General features: G+C 34.3%; 1 pseudogene; it reads left to right on the top strand.

Moving 5' to 3' along the window:
• Positions 1-12,383: 12,383 nt before the first annotated feature.
• LOC102887679 overlaps positions 12,384-14,933 on the top strand; it is a 39,013-nt pseudogene continuing 36,463 nt past the window's right edge.

Raw genomic sequence — 14,933 nt, 5'->3', positions numbered from 1 at the left:
TAAAGATCAATAATGAGGATGAAGTCTTCTTTCTTTATAATAATAACTTCCTCTCTGTGTATTTGGGAAAATACAGAAAGCGGCAGTTCCCGTGATTTTATAGCAGTGAATTCCCCTAGGAAGAGTGGAGAAAGTTGAATAGCATAGAATCAAATATTTCAAGAATCTCAAAGCCTAAGTTTGAATTTCAGCTCTTTTCCTTACAGGCTGATGATTTTTGACAAGTTGTTAAACTTTGCTGATCTTCATTGTCATCATCTGTTAAAATGGATATTATACTAGTACTTACTCCATAGGATTAAAAATTAAAAAGACTAATCTAAATAAAGCACCTAGTGCATAAAATTTTGTCCATAGATATTAGCTATTTTTACTAATGTGAAATATTATATTTTGATCACTGTATTTGTAAGATAATTAAAAAAAATTATTCTACCTATAAATATCTCTATATGTATACACATGAATACTCATAGTTTGTAACTATATAGAACATGATGAAATGTTGGGAATATAAGTAAATTTGTTTTTAATAATAGATTCACTGCTAATGTATATGAAAAATATAAGTCAATTTTTTATTGATTGTTGCCTTTTTTCTTTGACGTCTTTATTTCAATTATTTTTACCTTCACTCTTATTTTTCTTTGACTGTTGCTTGCATATAATGCTGTCACTGGAACATAGGAAGCACTAAGAAACTCCTTGTTGAACAAATATGTATATGAATAAACAAATCACTGAAGTATGAGATAATAGTCATCACTACAATAAAAATACAGAAAAAGGGTAGATTAACAAATTCTGTAGTATAAAATAATAACTGGCATAACTGTGGATATCTGTAAAACTACATTTTGTCATAATTTTTCTCACACTTATGTTAGCATTATCAATATTCATGGAGCACATAGTTATTATGAGGCCATATGTTAAGTGTTGCATACAATGCAACTTAAAGATCTCTTTAGCCCATTAATGGATGAGTGGATAAAGAAAACGTGGCATATACACACACACTGGAATATTATTCAGCCATAAAAAATAATAAAATCTTGCCATTCGTGACAAGATGGATAATCTTAAAGATGTTATGCTAAGTTAAATAAGTTAGACAGAGACAAATACTATATATTTTCATTTATATATAGAATCTAAAAAACAAAAATTGAACAAAACTGTAAGCCTGTAGACACAGAGAATAGATTGGTGGTTGCCAGAGGTGAAGAGTAAGGGGTGAGAGAAATGGATGAAGAGTCAGAAGATACAAAGTTTCAGTTATAAATAAATGTCGTGGGGACATACTGTACAGCATGGTGACTATAATACTGCATATTTGAATGTAGCTAAGATAGTAGATCTTAAAAGTTCTTCACAAGAAAAAAACAATTTGTTAATATTAAGATGATGAAGTTAACTAGACTCGTGGTGATCATTTCACAATGTATACGAATATTAAATCATTATGTTGTACATCTTGAACTAATATAATGTTACATGTTAATTATACTTCATCTAAAAAATAAAGATATATATAAAAAAAATCTCCTCAAAACATAAATACACATAATTATAAAACTGAGTGTGTAATACATGCTGAGGTAGATGGATCTCAAAATGGCACCAATTCGTCAATCCTTCCTATATCCATACACTTTGCAATGTGACTTTACTGTTTCTCTCAACAAAAAGAAAATGTCTGCATTTGGGATAGCGTTCATATTTGCTTTTGCCAAAAGAATGTCTGGAGAGGGATCTTGGTCTAGTTCCAAGCCTGGGCCTTGAGTGGCTTTGCGTGTTTCCTCTCTTTTTTGGAACCCTGGCATGATCATATTAACAGATCCAATCTAACCTCCTGCATGCCAGGAGCAAGTGACCAGTATCAATTACCAGATCGGTGTGCCTCCAAGGGAACTACCAGCTGATGTAGATACATAAACAAAGCCTGGCAAAATCAGCCCAGCCTGGATTAGATCAGCAAAGTTGCCTGACTGATCTAGAAACTTGTGAGCAATAATACATTTTTATAATTTTAAAACACTGGATTTTGGTGTGGTTTGTTATATAGTAAAATATAACTGTTTTATTTAGATACTCGTATGGAATCAGTTATATATGTGTAGTCATTCAAACAGTTTACATAAAATAGGTTTACAATCTTTACATAGGTATGTACATTTATATTCACACATATAAATATGTTTATATAAATGGACGTGGTGGGAGAGAGAGAGAGCAAGAGCAAGAGGGAGAGAGAAACTCATTTTTTATCTCTCTTTTTACAATGCCGTTGGCAATAGAGGAATTCTAACTCTACTGTAGGTGAGAGATGGGCTGCTTTCTCCATAAATAGTCTTAGCTCATAAATTTCCTGTAAGTAGTAGCTGCCACTCAGTGGTCAGGCCAACTATAGCAAATAGGATAAGAACAGGAGAGATGTTTGAAGCTCTCTGAAGACTATCAGTGAAGATCAGGCTTAACGCCCTCAGGCGTAACCTAATCTTAATCCCAAAAATGTAATTTCTCACATATGTGGAATGGTCAGGGTTCATGGCACATCATAATTTTAGACCTTTTTTATTACTTGTGAGAAAGATGGCTGTGCCAACCTTGCCAAGGAATTAGTTTAGTTACAAACATATGAAAACCTTTCATTTGTTTCATAGTATTCCTATATTCCAGTTCAACTCAGATTGTTATTTTTAATATTTTCTAATGTTTTAATGCAAAATATTCCTATATAATTATACGATTGTTTCATGATGGGTTTGTGAGTCCTATATAGAAGTTTAATTCCCAGTCCTCTTCTTTTATTTCAGTTTACATGTATAAAAGATAATATTCTAAAGACTTTTAATTTTGATAAATGTGGTACATTATTGGGAACAAAACTTTCAATTAAAATATGTTAAATAGAACACATCAAATGCATAAAATAAATGAAAATAGTAAAGAATAACAAGATAAATTATTAAAGGACTTCTTGATAACTGAGAAGAAGCCAGAAAATAGGAAGACCTGAGGGCTCTTGGCAATCAAAACCCAATCAAGTTGCAAACTATACTTTAGTTTTGAGGCCTTGCAAAATAAAATTTAAATTTGTAGAGTATCTGGTACACCCTCTGCTCATTAAAATGAAACCAGAGTAAGAGTAAAGCAAAAGTAAACCAGCCTCTTTTATTTCATGCAGTAGACTACAAAGTAGCGTTGTCTTGCAACTGGCCTGAGAGAGAGAAGAAGAGAGCGAGAAAGTGAGAGAGAGAGAGAAAGAGAGAGAGGAAAAAAAGAAAAATCTTGGCCAGCCCTATCAACAATGTGCAGCAAAAATTCTCATCACCAAAGTAGTCTAGAGAACTTTTTCACAGTAAATTGTGTTTAAAGTAATTCTGTCCTGGTCACCTGGCAACCGACAGAGCAACCACTAATCCATAATGAAAAAGCCATATCTATTGTACACCGTTAGAAACACCTGCAAAAATAACATTTCTAAAGCAATGAATAGTGCAGTAGTTGAGATCTTTTAAATTTGTCATTTGAAAGGGGTACAGAGAAGCCTGAGAAAAGAGAGAAATTCTAGGTTTTTGTTAGAATAAGATGAAGAGGAGAGATTGTAAATATAGAGAGTTTTATAAAGACCAACATTAAATTCCACAGGATGCAAAAGGATGCAGAATATGCTGAAGTAGGAGATGGAGTCAAGAAAGAGGTTAGAGTAAATAATTTGTGGTGATGACCTGGGTATCATGGGATTCTTGTAGGAAGTGACTTAATCCCAGGATATAAGATATTCTGTGACTGATAAATCTTGATCTAAAGGTAGAAATTTACAGCATCTATAAATGTGGAGATTTTTCTAGTAGCATGTGAGATCCCAGGGTTGGGGCAGTTGCTTGATTCCTGCAGAGCCAAGGTTAGAGTAATCTTAAAACTGAAATTTTGGGACTACCTCTTAACTTCTAATGATAGTGACTGGAATGAGGGTGGCAGAGAATGCAGGGTAGGAAGCTTTATCCATGCTCAGGGTTTCTTCTCTACTCCCAAAGATGGAGCTACGGCAAGTCACCCTAAAGTTCTCTAACTTTAGGGGTCTTTTCCTCCTAAACAGAACTCCAAAATATATTCTAAATATTTTTTATTGCTCTTATAAAAATAGTTTTAAATTATGTTTTCTAATATTTTTGCTTATGTATATTTGCTCTATTGATTTCAAAACAGTAAAGTTACTCTTACAATCTTTGTAGATTAACTTTGATTAAAAAATATATATGCATATATACATACATATATATATGTACACACACACACACACACACACACACACACACACACACACACCCCTTTTGAGAACAATGTCATTTTCATCTTGCCCAAATATAAATTATATTTTCTTGCCATATTGTTTGGGCTAGCACTACTAGTAAAATGTTGAAAATTTGTGGTGATAATAGACATCTTTGTTATGGTCCTATTAAAAAAGAATGTTCCTATCATTTTATCACTAATTGTAATCTTTTTTGTACGTATTTTGATAGATACCTCTTAGCCAGTTAAGGATGCTCCCAGACTTAGCAAGATATTTTATCATAAACATCATTAAATGTTTTAATATTCTCACAAATTTAGAAAAATGCATATTGTTCTATAGACAACACAATTGGATTTAAACAGTTTATTCTACCAACAATATGCCTAAATGGACATACTTTTCCAAGCCAACCAATCAGTATCAACTGTTAACTTCTGAAAGGCAATCAGGGGAAGATTTATTCAAATGAACTTGCTTCTGAGAATCAACCAATCAACAACACTCTCATCTCTGAGTAATCAAGTTTTACCAGGTGATGGATAACACTCACTATACCTGCCTCGAAAAGTCTATCGATTCCTAAATTCCCCTTATCTTAAACACTCTCTATAAGATTAATGTTTTCTGTTTCTGAAGCCTATGACTAACCAACATAGGTTGTCCTTGCCATGGTAACCAATGACCAGATTTTTTTAAATTTCAAATACTAAAATATCATCGTTTGAAAACTACCTCTATTATATGCTCATACTTTTAAAAAAAAATCTTTTACTTGTTAATACGATGAACTACATAGGTTTTGTTTTTAATATTGAACTATCTAAGTATTTCTGGTATAAATCAAACCTAGTAATGATAGTGTTTGGTTTCATAGATATAAATTGATGAATTTAAATTGTTAACATTGTAATTCGAATTTTTTGTCTATATTATGAAATTGAATGCAATTTTTTTTCTTATGCTCTCAATATTCATTATCAGATGTTTCAAACTTTATAATTTGAAATCTTTTTTTCCTGCAGTTTGGAATAAATTACATGAAATTTGGAAATATCTGGCACAAGTTATCTGGGCTTGTTTTGGTTGGTAGATTTATAATTACTTACTTTGGTTATGTCTTATACACCACTTCACAATTCTCTCAACCTTATCACTGCTAGAGTGACCATTTCTATGCAGATGTTGATTTGCTTTATGCAAGGATAACTGGGCATCCTATCACCTGGAACCACTCCATGTACTTCTTATTTTCTATCACGAGACCAGCTTCAGAAACACTCTTTACTCAGTCATGCACAACCCAGAAATGCAGAAAAAGTAATGACCTTGGGCTACACTTGACCAAAGAGGAATGGAAGCAGATGGATATATGCTCCCCTTCCACCTTTTATCCGCTGGTGAAGAGTTTTGAGACATATCTTCTTAGATTCAGCATTATTTATCTAGAGCTGAGGATAATTTAATCACGTCTTAGGCTGGCAGTCCCTTTTCTCCAGTCTTTTTTTCCTCCTGTCCTGTATTTCTTCTCCCTGGCATCACATTTCTACACAAGTCTCGCCTGTAGACTTTGTGTCTGTTTCTAAGGAAACCCAGGCTAAAACATTTTCGAATATGCCTATCTCATTTTTCTGTCTTTTGTGTTAATTGTGTTGTTATATTTTTGTAAATAAGTACATTTTGTCTGTTTTCAAAAATTTTGACATAAAATTGCTCATAGTGTTTTCTTATAATGATATTTTATTTAGTCATTTATAAGATGCACCACAAATATATATTTTCTTAAGAAAAAATATTTGCTAGTTAAACTATGACATATTATTGATTGTAATGTATCCTGATTTTAAAGATTTTTTTTTTTTTAAGTAAGCTTTTGGTTTAATTGGTCCACAATTTTTATATTTTTGTTTCTTACTGTGGTTTTGTTTTTATTAATTCTTTACCTTTACATTCTTGATATAATTCTTCAGTTCTTTTTCTAGCTTTTCATGTTGTAGTCTAACCTCATTAATTTTCAGTCGTCTTTCCCCTAATGTAAGCTTTTGAAACCAAAATTTCTCTTCTAAATACTACTTTAGCTGGATTCAACAAATAAATTTTGGTAAAAATTTAATTAAAATTAAATTAAAATTAAAAATTAAAAATTGATGTTACATTTTTATCTGTTATGACTTAGTCTTTGACTTATGAGATATTTATATATCCATTCAAAAACTTCCAAACTTAAAAATGTGGAACTTTTAAAATTTAGGTATTAAAATAGAATTATAACTTATTTATATTGTGATGAGGGAACATGTTCCAAATGATAATATTTCTTTGCTATTTGTTGAGAGTTCTTTGTGACATTTAGTATACTGATATTTAAAAAAATTATAAATGTTCCATATAGACTTGAAATTACGCTTATTCTCAAATTTATAGACTCAGGGTTACATTATCCTATTTTTTCTTAGAACCTCTCCTATTTTAAATTCTATTTGACATATGTTGGACCTTATTATTCTGCCTTTCTTAATTCCTTTTTCATATTTTCTATCTCTTTGGGTCTCTTTGTTTTTACTTTCTGTAATTTCCCAGCCATATCTTCACAAATTCCCTATTGATCTAATTTGCTATTTGGTCAATCCATAGAGATTATATTTTTAGTGTATATTTTATTGACAGAAGTTCAATTTTGTTCATTTTAGCCCTGCTTATTCATTATCATAATGTTTTTATATCTTTAAGCATTTTATTCATCATTTAAACATCTAATAATTTTATTACATAAGAATTTGGCTTGTGCCTGCAAATTCTTGCTCTCAGTTTAGGTTGTGATTTCATAGTCAGGGAGACTTTATCTGTGGGAATCCTTTCTAATCTAAATCAAACTTCGTCTTTCTAGAACACTTTTGTCTCATGTCTCTCACTTCTGGTCTCACTTGAGATGACTTTTTATATTAATTTGTTGGCTTGAGTGTTCCTGGATCACGCAAGAGGTGACATATTCAAACTCATATGAGGTCACACTCATATTTATTAATTCTCAGGAAAGATTATTTTTATTTCCACATTAATCACAAACAATGCAAAATGAGTTCTTTTTATTTTTAGCTGTCAAAGATTGTTTTTCTAACCTACTTGTTTAGTGATAGTGAGTCCCTTGAATGTTCAAAGAACTGATAATGTAACCCTTTAAATTTTCTGAGTTTCAGTTACCCACCATATGAGGGTTCAAGACTTACCAATTATATGGCTATTAAAATCAAAACTTTTGTTACTGAGACTGCAACATCCGATCCTCACCCCTCACCACTTCATATAGCTGCAGTCCTTTTTTTTCCTTACCACTTTCATTTTCAGTTCTTCCTTTATTTTTGACCCATCAAGATTTTCATTCCCATCTACTCAGCTATAGTTCTAAAAAATAACCTCTTTTTAGCATGCATGTGGAAGGGTATTCAGAACATTTAGTTTACCTAAATGTTGAAGAATAAAATTTAAATTCAATCATTTCTTAAGTTCATTTCAAAGTTTAATGAAATAAAATCCTCAGATGCTTCACTTTTTACCTGATGTGGGGAAAAATATCTTAATTATATCTCTCTACAGAGCAGAACTACACAATGGATTAGACACATAAGTCCCTAAAAATCAAGCTACTACATCGTTGTACAACATGGAAATCTTCAATAGCTTTGCTAGTAGAAGAGAACATAATTGTAGGCCTTTCTATCCAACCAAAATTAGCAGTTGCTATTTTTCTACTCCAGAAAAATGCATCTAATAGCAGTTTACTGAAACTCCATCATTGCAAAATGTCACTAGTATAGGGAAAAAAATCCCAACTCATATAATCAGAGAAACACTATGTTTAGCTTATTTCTATAGCTTATCAACCTCTAAATTTGAATTTTTAAGTATAACTACAGCAATGAATTATGAAGTTATGAAGAAATGATTCATATATAGGCCTTTGCTCACTGTCACTAGTGAGTATAGCTACCATTTGAACGTGTCATTTTAAAATAAATTTTTAGACAAATATTATAAACGTGTAATTTTATAATGTGTAAAAATCCATGAATAGAAAATGAATGCTCACTTGATTCAAAATTAAAAATATAAATATAGAATTGGTGATTTAAGCAGCTTTAAAAATAACTGCTTGTATAATTTTGTTCAAGTGAGGTATCAAATCACATTTTTAAACGATATCTGCAGTAAATAGTTAGATTTATTGTTTTTTGGCTCCAAATCTACTCTTTCTTGCCTTGTCTTATGTAATTGGAGCTGTTCCATCCCCAGGTATTTTTTTCTTTGATACCTGGTACAAATGTTTATTATCTGATGGCGTCCAAAGGAATCTGAAAGGAAAAGTAGAAGGAGCTTTTCTTTGTGGTTTTGGTGTGTTTTATCCTTTCTATCTCTGGTGGCCAGTGGTTTGAGGGACACCTGTTGGGACCACATCTTCAGCAAGACTCACCATTATCCAGTAGGCAGCTTCCTGGCTCGTGATGTGTGGGAGACCCAATGGTGCATGCCTGTAGAGATTTCACATTGCTGCTGAATAGGACTGAAGTATTTAGCAGATAAAGATCCAAGACATCCAGTTAAGTTTGAATTTTAGATTAACATGTTTTTTGCCATATTTGCGATATACTTATATATACTAACCCTTTATTCTTTATTTATCACACATTCAAATTGTGCCCAGCATTCTCTATTTTATCTGGCAACCCTATGTCCAGTGGGATTTTTCTGCTTGCCAGCCCCAGACAGCAGGCATCCTGGTTGGCAGCTTCCTGCTCAGCAGCTGTGGCCGGCAGTACCTCTGCAAATTTTGTTATTCAGTGGGCCACAGCCACACCTTCTGTGACAAAATCTGAGTTTGCACTCTGGGTTGGGGTGTGTGTGGGGTAGTACTTCTAAGTTTCTTTCCTCATTGAATACCCTTCCTTGGCCTTAGATATAGTGGCTACTCCCTACCTTTGTTATTCCTGTATTCGTTAATCATTCTTTATGTTAAATTTTTTCTGTGATAATTACTATAATGTATCTATTTCCTCACAGGATCCTGACTGAAGTAGAATTAGTACTGGAAGTGGCCCTAGGAGAGAAACCTTTAAAGACGAGATTTAGGGATCGGTTAGTCAAGCCCATGGGCTTGAGCACAGTGCTGATATCCTGACCACTGGGACGAAAGATGCTAATAATTCAAGGCATGCAGTGGCATCACAATTAATCAAACTACCACCTGTGGTCGATTCTGATAAAGTGCCAACTGGAGCACGTGCCTTGGGAGTCTAAGTGACTACAGCACTTGACTATTAAGTAATTATGATACATACAAGCATTATGGTGTGAGAGGAATCTACTGAGTACACTGGAACATTTACAAAAAATAAATGACAAGCTCAAGTCTTTTAACCCTCAGTTCAAATCATGATCTGAAAATCAGAGAAGTTTCACGACAACCCTCATCGAATCTCTTATTTTTTTAGCTATAAGGCTGATATTGCTCAAAAATCAAACAATAATTGTGAAGGTTTCTAAATGATATCAATTGAATGTTGCTTAGGTTCAGAAAGAATGGAACCAATCTTGGAATTAAAAACATTTGTTTGGACTAAGATGAAATGAAGATGTCAAACTCACAAGTTAGCCTGAGGTTCCCTTGCAAGTGGAAGCAGCTTTCCCTCTCGTGTCAGAGGAGACTAGCCACCTTTTGTTTTAAAACACTGTGATAACCTCACCTTTTGCAGATACCTTGAAAGAGAATTTTTATTCTCCTTCAAAACCCATCGCAATCACTAGACCCACAACTGAAGGCGAATATCAGAACACTGCCAGTGTTACGAAAGAGACTCAGTGGCTCTCATCCTGTAGCATATTTCCAGGATCTGAAAGAGCAGTTTTCTTGCTAGCACAACGTGAAAGACACGGTGGTAATCACCTTCCAGCAAGTTTCGCTGTCATTTTACACAGTATTTGGCTGGCACCAGAGACAGTGGCTTCCATGGGCGAAGTGTGCTGGGAATCCCATGGCTTTTGTCCTCCAGGGAGTTTCGCCAGCAACCCAGCATGTGGCTTCCTTCGTCTTCTTGTTTAGGAAAGCCAGAGTTTCACAGCTCCCAGTTTGCATCATTAGGGGTGCAGTAGGCATATTCTTACTTCCAGCTAAGAAGAACTGCTACAAACTGGCTTTTAGTAATGTGACGGCAGGTGCAGGAGAAAGAGAAGCTTCTGTAGTCCCACGACTGGGTCTCAGTTTTTCAGTGAGACTCTGCCTCTGGGCTGTGGACTGCACCGGAGTTCCTCAGGTTTTTTGTTTGTTTGTTTGTTTGTTCATTTATTTGTTTGTTTTCCCATTTAGGTGGATGAAGATGACTCGAGTGGGCTAGAGTTGGGTATTTCCCTTCTCCATGTGAAATGTGAAAGGTTTGAGTCAGCTGGAGTTGGGTATAGCCATACTTTGCCTAACTGTGCTTTGCTTTATTACACTTTGCAGATATTGCGTTTTTTACAAATTAAAGATTTGTGACAACCCCCTGTTGAGCAAGTGTATCACTGCCATTCTTCCAACAGCATTTGCCCACTTGGTGTCTCTGTGTCACGTTTTGATAATTCTTGCAATATTTCAAACTTTTTCATTATTATTATATTTGTTATGATGATCTGTGGACAGTGATCTTTGAGAAATTGTTTGTGAAAAGAAGAGTCAATCGATGAGGCAAACTTTGTCTCATTTTAAGAAATTGCCACAGCCACCTCAAACTTCAGCGGCCACCACCCTCACCAGTCAGCAGCCATCAACAGTGAGACAGGACTTTCCACCAGCAAAAAGATTGTGACTTACTGAAGGCTCAGATGACCCTTAGCATTTTTAGCAATAAAGTATGATTTAATTAAGATATGTACATAATGCTATTGCTTACTTAACAGACTACAGTACAGTGTAACAGTTTTTATATGCACTGGGAAACCCAAAACATTGTGTTACTCGCTTTATTGTGATATTCACTTTATTGCAGTGGACAGAAACTGAACTGAAATACCAACGTAGGCCTGTACTTCCCTTCCCCCGGGTGAGTTAGGGCTCGGCTAGTACCCTATCAGGTTAGGCTCCGGTTAACTAGTTTCTCCTGAGGGCAGGCCTCTTTAAGAACAGACTGCTCCAGCATACTTTTAAATGTTTCTTTTTCTCTTACTCCTGCCAGAAGTGAGAGGTTTTTCTCTGATATTTACTGTGGAAACGCGGTTGAGTTCCTGGAGGTAAACCTTACCATATTGTGGGCCCCCTGTGATTGGGTCTCCCTGGAGGTTTTAACCCTCAAGCTTGTCAACATGGAGCCACTGGCATTTCAGCAACTGCAGTTGCGGTTTTCCTGCTGGCACTGAGTCCAGAGGTTTCTGGTCCTGAGTGTGGGCTCTGGGAGCCGTGACTCCCTGTGCTCTCGTGTCTCTCTCTCGGGTCCTGGGGCAGTGGTTTTCCTTGTGTCCTCCACATGGCGTCTCTTACAGATCCAAAGAGAGTTGTTGATTTTTGATCTGTTTAGTTTTTTAGTTGTTACTGGGACAAGGGGCGACTTCCGAGCTGTTTACACATGGGCCTGGAGACCTCAAGTACATGTATTTACTACATATAGTACTGTTCATATCTGTATCCTTTAGAGTTCTCTTTAATTATTTTTAGTAATCCCATTTCACTAATAAATTCTTCTTCAGATAATTGGTGTGTTTTCTTTTTCTCGACTGGACTCTAATGTATTTATACAATAGTCCCCTCCACTTCTCCAAGGTTTTGCTTCCCATGGTTTGAATTACCCGTGGCCAACCACAGTCTGGAAATATTACATGGAAAATTCCAGAAATAATTCATAAGTTTTAAATTGCACCTCCTTCTGAGTAGTGTGTCGAAATCTCCTCAATCCTGTTTCATCCTGCTTGGGTCGTGACTCCTCGCTTTGTCCAGCTTCTCTGTGCCATACTTACTCTAGGTCCCTTAGTCCCTAGCCATCTGGGTTATCAAATCAACAGCTGTGGTGCCACAGGCTTATGTTCGAGTAACACTGATGTAGCCTAATACTACGTCACAATGCCTAGGTCATCCACCTTGCTTCATCTCATCATGGAGCATCGTTTAATCTCACAGTATCACAAGAAAAAGGGTGAGCAGGTACGGTAAGATATTTTGGGAGCGAGGGAGATCAAGATCACGTAACTTTTAACATAGTATATTGTTATAATTGTTCTACTTTATCATTAGTTATTATTGTTAATCTTTTATTGTGCTTAATTTATAAATTCTACTTTATCATAGGTATGTATGTATAGGAAAAATCATACCATATCAGGCTTTGGTATTATCTGTGGTTTCAAGCAACCACTGGGGGGAGTCTTATCCCCTTGGGTAAAGTGAAAATACTGTAATTATATTTTGCCCAGATTTAAACACCCTTGATATCTGAAAAGCAATTTGTCGGCTCTGAATGTCACCACAAATTTACAATATGTCGTTTCAGATAGGGAGTCTATGTGATGGCTGCATCGTTTAAGGCTCTGTAACTACCACAGTAGAAAAACTGTGGATTTATAACTGCTGTTGCGTTAAACCTAGGGAACATCGAGGTAAGTTTCCAGACTTCAGATACTGTTCCTAAGGTAGTTTGTGCCCCAGCATGGTTTTGCATCCACTCACTGGGTCTATGACCTTTTTGACATCAATTTAATTAATTTTTCTTTTATATTAACTAAAGTTGGCTTTTATTGTTTGCAGCCAAAACCCTAACTGGTACAGCACCAAATATCAGGTAAGGTAAATTACCTGAGAAGCTTTAATACTCGAGAAACTTCTGCTAGACCAATAATTTAAATCCATCATTGATTTGGCATACAATAAAAATCTTGACTCATGTGACCAAATGATTTTCATAATTGTTAGAAACAGCTAGATTGAAAAACAAAGCAAAACAAAACAAACACACAAATAAAAAACCCTAACATCTGATTACAGAAGTTTTCTTAACGTATGGATAGCCCTACACGGGGAGTTTAGTTTTAAAGAGTGAGCCATCTGATGTATCTTATAATTGATAGGAGCCAGAAAGAGAGATAGAGAAGCTGATCTCTTTAGGAGATTATTATAAATTTAGTAGTCGAGTGTCTGGGTATGTATGTGTGGAAGGTAGTTAGATATTACAGATGATTGGTAAGAAGGAAGAGATGGTGGAGAAAAACTAGCAGAGGACAAGAAGGAAAGGCTGAGCAACACAGAGGCAAGCAGAGGGGTCTATAGTATAAATATTGACCAGTGAAAACTTTCTGATGGCAGAGAAGCTAGAAAGATTTTAAGAACATGGATGTTGAATATCAATTTGTAAGGTTCTTTTTTTCTTCAAATAGAGGATCTTATAACTACTAGTAGTTATTTAAAAGTTGTTTCTAATACATTTTATAGCTTTACTTATAATATTTTAACTTAAACATCTCAACATATCTTTTTAAATGCTTGCTGTAGTAATATTCCAAGCCACTCTGATACACGGTATTATTAAAATAATCTATTTTTCTTTCCTCAACTGAGAACTCAAATTTGCTCTTCCCACTCCATTTTCTCTAACAGAGGCCATTTTGATTTTTCCACATGGACATATTTAATAGGTAATCATCTACTTTCCCAATGTTTTCTTCAGTGTGCTTCTCAGAAATTTGTCTCACCATTTGCAGAGTAATGAAAATAAACATTTAGATATGGAAAATAGTTTTAATAAATATAAACATTCATTAACAATGTATTTATGTTCCAAACTTGGGCAAATTAACATGTATATAGATTTGGCATTGAGAAGTTTTGCAGTTGCCAAGAAAATGACACCATAAATCCAGAGTAAAATTAACCTATCACCATTGCACAGTCTGATTTTGTTTCACAAACAACTTTTAGGTGGTCAGTGCAGGGAATTTAATGGGAGTTTTGCCCAGGAAACAGTACAGAATATAAAAGTAGTTTGTATAATAAAGAATGGATTCACAAAATAAAAAAATCTTTAAGTATAAAAACATGAAAATGTTTTACTATTAATAATAAAAGATGAGACTTTTAATTCAGAAAGTATGAAAATATGTTTTAATTATATCTGAACATGTGGCATGTATTCTGAAAAAAAAAAAACTATGTTTTTCCAGTAACAGTGAAGTTTTTTAATTAAATTAATGACCAGTTATATGCAGTAGAAAGGCATAATTTTAAGAAATAATTTATATATATGTATATATAGGTATATATCATGCATATAAATGAGAATTCGTAACACAAATTTATATATAGAGAGAGAGAAACTAGTTTAACAATTGTGAATTGTGTTTGTCTGATTATGGATTGGAGACCAGTAAAAAAATATATATCATTTAAAATAAGTACTTAAAAATGTTAGCTTTATTAAGAGGTGGACAACAGTGAACAAGGGGCAATTCTATTTGGATAAGATTCTCACTATAAATATGGCCAAAAAATAATAATATGAATTTTCTCAAAGAACTCTTCCAGTCCTAGTCTTTCCCATTATAGTAAATGTTACTACTTTTGCTCAGGTGCTTAGGCCAAAAATCTAGTTGTCAGTATTGATTTTTCTCTTTTCCTCGAATC

Source organism: Pteropus alecto, unplaced genomic scaffold (assembly GCF_000325575.1).
Source record: "Pteropus alecto unplaced genomic scaffold, ASM32557v1 scaffold72, whole genome shotgun sequence".
Classification (NCBI taxonomy): domain Eukaryota; kingdom Metazoa; phylum Chordata; class Mammalia; order Chiroptera; family Pteropodidae; genus Pteropus; species Pteropus alecto.
Note: the sequence above shows the minus strand (reverse complement) of the source record. Positions and strands in the feature narration are given on the sequence as shown.